We start from the raw sequence: 5,660 nt of genomic DNA, 5'->3' as shown, positions 1-5,660 counted from the left end.
TTCCACCTCCCTAACTGGGCTGCCTCCACCCACAGAGCTGGGGTCACCACCTGGCGCACGCACCCATGCGAGTGCTGTTGCCCTGGACAGGTGGGTGGGCACACTGTTTGACAACGGCACTGGCACAAGGTCCCTCATAGTAGAATCAAGTGTCTCTGACGGTGGGGGTGCAGACACACCGGCGTACTATGAGGGGCCCTTTGCCAGTGCCGTCGCCAACGAGTGGGCCCCCCCTGCTTGCTCAGGATCACAGCACTTGCAAAGTTGAAATACTTACCTCTCCCTGCTCCACCGCCATGACGTCTTCCGCGTTTCCTGACATCACGTCTGTACGCCCTCTGCCTAAACAGTCCAAGTGCAGTGAGATGGAAGATGGGGATGAGGAGGAGTCCAGACTAGTACAGGGATTCCCTAGCAAGGAGACTTATTTAATTGTTTTCAATGTTGGGACAGCTAATTTTGGGGAGCACTATACTCTGGAGAATGATATATGAGGCCCACCATACACTGGAGCTTTCCAAAGGTGGACATCAGACACTGGAGCAGCATTTACAGGGCCCATTATGCACTGGAGCATTAGAAATGGGGCCCATTATATATGGAGCATTATTTGGGCCCATAACACAGTGGAGCTTCATCCATGGGGCCCATCATATACTGTTTCAAACATTATATGGGACCAATGATTCTGTATGGAGAAATATATGGGCCTCATTACTCTGTATAGCGCACTATGCAGTGGCCATAATACTGTATGGAGTAATATACTGTCCGTTTTTGGAGCTATTGGAGAATTTAAAATGGATATCAGTCATGACATGTAAGAAGTGAAGTATTTTTCATTGTACTATACCGCTATTTCTCTGCCGTATCAGAAGATCATGAATTGTGGCATGTGTTAAAGGAGCCCATTGACACTCTTTGGCCCTGGGCCCACGAAAATCTTGAGCCAGCCCTACCCCCCCACAACTTTAGCCAAATAACCCCCAGTTTTCAATGCATAGCTATTATTATAAAGTAAATTAAGGTTGACAAGCTTAAGTAATAAGAATTCATGTTTTTGGCATTAAAATGGGCACTGTAGGTGTGTTTCCTGTCCTCCACTCACTGCCGACTTTTCTTCCCCATTGACTTGCATTGGGTTTCGTGTTTCAGTCGGCCTTCGACTTTTCACGATCGACCCTACTTTTGAGAAAGTCGGGTTTCATAAAACCCGACTCGACCCGAAAAAAGGCAAAGTCGCTCTTCTCTATTCTTAAGCATTTAAAAAGGACCCTTGGTCTGTTTCCGTAGGCTTCGCAATCATGGGGAAGACTGCTGACTTGACAGATGCCCAGACACACTCCACAAGGAGGGTAAGCCACAAAAATTAATTGCTAAATAAGCTGGTTGTTCACAGAGTACTGTATCCAAGCATATTAATGGAAAGTTGGGTGGAAGGAAAAAGTGTGGTAGAAAAAGGTGCACAAGCAACCGGATAACTGCGCCCTTGAAAGGATTGTTAAGAAAAGGCCATTCAAAAATTCAGGGGAGATTCACAAGGAGCTGGCTGCTGCTGGAGTCATTGCTTCAAGAGCCACCACACACAGATGTAATCAGGACATGGGTTACAAGTGTTGCATTCCTTGTCTCAAGCCACACATGACCAATAGATAACACCAGAAGCGTCTTACTTGGACCAAGAAGAAAAAGAACTGGACTGTTGCTCAGTGGTCCAAGGTGCTGTTTTCAGATTAAAGTAAATTTAGCATTTCATTTGGAAATCAAGGTCCCAGAATCTGGAGGAAGAGTGGAGAGGCACACAATCCAAGCTGCTTGGTAGGTCCACTGTGCTTTATCAAAACCAAAGTCAGAACAGCCATCTACCAGGAAATTTTAGAGCACTCCATGCTTCCCTCTGCCGACAAGCTTTTTGGAGATAGAAATTTCATTCTCCAGCAGGACTTGGCACCTCTCCACACTGCCAAAAGTACCAATACCGGCTTTAAAAGCAACAGTATCACTATACTTGATTGGCCAGCAAACTCACCTAAGGTCAGGTGAGTTTTCTGGCCAATGAAGCACAGTGATACTGTTGCTTTTAAACCAGGTATTGGTACTTTTGGCAGTGTCAAGAGGAATACAAAACCTAGAAAAGACAAAATGAAAAAACCCTGCTGTTAAGTAAAAAGCAAAAGTGCATTTAAATCATACAGAGTTCTTAGTAATACTGTATTTGATCAAACATAGCATAAAAGCGGTCCCACCATTGACACAGACGTCAACTTTGACACATGATAAGGTTTTTAATATTAGACAGTGTAGGACCGCCCCGACCACAGAGTCACCTTGTCGATGGTGGGACGGCTTTTATGCTATGTTTGATCAAATACAGTATTACTAAGAACTCTGTATGATTTAAATTCACTTTTGCTTTTTACTTATTTAATTACAGCAGGGTTTTTTCATTTTGTCTTGTCTAGGTTTTGTATGCTTTTTGGCCATGTGAACATGCATTTATATACTGCATGTGTACCAACTCAAATCAAGCTCAATTTTTGTGTTTTTTCTTTGTATTTTTGCATTCTGTGCAAGCTGGGGTGTGGCCTCCCTCTCCTGAGCTGGAAATTGTATTTAATGGCTTCCCCTGACTGGTGTCCAGTGGTTGGGACCTGGTCCTTGTCTGCCCTTGTTCACACAGACGTCAACTTTGACACATGATAAGGTTTTTAATATTAGACAGTGTAGGACCGCCCCGACCACAGAGTCACCTTGTCGATGGTGGGACGGCTTTTATGCTATGTTTGATCAAATACAGTATTACTAAGAACTCTGTATGATTTAAATGCACTTTTGCTTTTTACTTATTTAATTACAGCAGGGTTTTTTCATTTTGTCTTGTCTAGGTTTTGTATGCTTTTTGGCCATGTGAACATGCATTTATATACTGCATGTGTACCAACTCAAACCAAGCTCAATTTTTGTTTTTCCAGTGTCAAGAGGAAGATGAGAAACACCAGACCCAACCATGCAGACGAACTGACGGCTGCTAGCAAAGCAACCTGAGCTTCCATAACACCTCAGCAGTGCCACAGTCTGATTACCTACATGCCACGCCACATAGATGCAGATTGATTCAAAGCGAACCCCGACCAAGTAATTGAGTGTCCGGGGGGAAAGACCTGCCCCCAGGACAAACTGCAGGTATGAGTAACAAATTTTAAAAACGCTTCTTTCTGCGGTGGAAGGGACGCCAAATAAAAGAGCCACCTTGACAGATTGCAGCATTCGTGCTGCACAAGATGGCTCTTTTAGTTAAAAACACCTGAAAGGGGTGACAGGTTCCCTTTAACAGAAATAAACACTTGAAATAGATCACTCTGTGTGTAATGACTCTATATAATATATAAGTTTCACTTTTTGTATTCAAGAACTGAAATAAATTAATTTTTTGATGATATTCTATTTTTGTGAGAAGCACCTGTATGTGGCTATGTAGTGCCCTATTAGATGAGCCCTATTCAATGATCGTTTAGTGAATGTTTCTGATCAATAGGCCAATGACATTGAACAATCAGGATGAAAATCAGCAAACTTAAAACTCTAGAAATACTGTATATGCATATATTCTGCAAATGTACATGCAAAACTACAGATGCAACTTATTGACCAGTATGTACTTAACTTGCCCAAACCTATGTCCACAAGCACAGCACAGTAATGCGGAAATATTCTCCCATAGAAGCAATACATGTATGTTCTGTAAAAGTTAAGTTACACTGAAAGTTTCTTTGTCTTGGTTATTTTTATTTACCTTTTTTTATTATTGCTGCCTGAACTTCTATTTTATTTTTATTTTTGCACTTGCTGCCCTCTAATGGTAAACAAGTGTAGCAGAACATTTTATCAGCAGTTAGAATCTATTACTTTGTTGGAAATTATAGAAAAGGCTGAATAAAACACTAGCAATGTCCTGTTGTTGAAATTAGTGCCTGTGCTTTCCTTTTAGTTTTCTAAATGTGAATTATGTAAATCCTATTTTTTTTTTTTTTTATCAAAGTAGCTATCATTAGGCTAGATATACTGTACATGCAAGATGTTTTCCTTGACAGCATTTGTGTGACTTGTCTGCAACTTGCTGTAATGCAATGAGTTTAAGGCCAAGTTCACATGTTCAGTATTTGGTCAGTATTTCACCTCAGTATCTGTAAGCCAAAACCAGGAGTGGGTGATAAATCCAGAAGTGGTGACGTGTTTCTATTATACTTTTCCCTTGATTGTTCTACTCCTAGATCTGTTTTACAAATACTGATGTAAAATACTGACCAAATATTGAACGTGTGAACATGGCCTTCAACTGTGATCTGGCAGCAGTCACATGTAATAAAGGCCCTGAATTTATACAATGTGTCTATGGATACCAAGGGTCTCATCTGATGTATCGACCCTTCCTGGGTCTTTATCCCATAAAATAAGACAATGGAGACAGGGGAGAGAGCACAGATTCTAAGTGCAGCTGCTAGATTTGAATATATACTGTATTAAATAAGCTATTTGCATTCACCTTTTTGATGCCTTTATAAGCTTGTCTATTCCTCCTTTTCATGGTTTGCAGCACAATTGTTGCGGTGATTCTGTGCTGGTGGGGCGGTGCGGTCTGGAGTCATGGAGACTCTGTCTTGCAGCATGGGTGCTGTGAGACACCAGGTCGTCTTCCCTGTTGTTGCATTGCCACTGTGGCGGTGGTCGGCGCACGGCTCCGCTCCGTGGGGGTGATGGGGACTCCTTTCATTTGGTGTTGGTGCTGTGTGGCGGACATTGTTGCTGTAGTTTTGTGCTGGTGGAGTGGCGCGGTCTGGGTATATCGGGCCGTCTGCTCTGCTGGTGCATTGCCGCTGGTCGGTGCATGGCTCTGCTCCGTTAGGGTGGTAGGAACCACTGCGAGGTTTGCCGTGACATGACAGTGGGCTTCATACAGTCTGATCAGAATGTTAAACTAAGAACCTCATGTTCAGTTATAATATTTTGCCTAGCGGTATTAGATCAACGTATGATTTTTGGAGGTGCTGTCCTCTCTTTTTTCAGAATATATATTAAACAAGTGCTATTTGCACTCACCTTTTTGATGTCTTTATAAGCTTGCCTATAATTCCACTGTGTGGATTAGTTGATTCCTCCTGCTCATGGTTTGCAGCACAATCCTGGGCACTTATGAAGCACTCAAAGTGTTTCGATAAGAAGCCACATATGTAGTTATTCTCCAGGTATTGTGCGCTCCCGAAACCCAGTAGGTATACGATGATATATTCCAAAAACAAATTTATTAACACAGCATACCACGCATTTCAACTCTTATGAACCTTCTTCCGGTATTACATATGTTGCTGTGTCCTATGAATGGGAACAGCCCATTTTGTGTTTGTTGTGTTATGCATTGCATTCTGTTGTTGTTAGGCAGAACCCTTACACTTTGAAGTTGTCCCCTCTTCTCTCCTGTATCCCTTGTTCCTCCTTGCTTCCTCATTATTCAATTTGCTGTAGCCATCTTTGGATGTAAAGTGGGGCAAAAAAGTATTTAGTCAGTCAGCAATAGTGCAAGTTCCACCACTTAAAAAGATGAGAGGCATCTGTAATTTACATCATAGGTAGACCTCAACAATGGGAGACAAACTGAGAAAAAA

Source organism: Dendrobates tinctorius, unplaced genomic scaffold (genome assembly GCF_039654945.1).
Source record: "Dendrobates tinctorius isolate UK_male_01 unplaced genomic scaffold, ASM3965494v1 ptg000044l, whole genome shotgun sequence".
NCBI classification, from domain to species: Eukaryota; Metazoa; Chordata; class Amphibia; order Anura; family Dendrobatidae; genus Dendrobates; species Dendrobates tinctorius.
Note: the sequence above shows the minus strand (reverse complement) of the source record.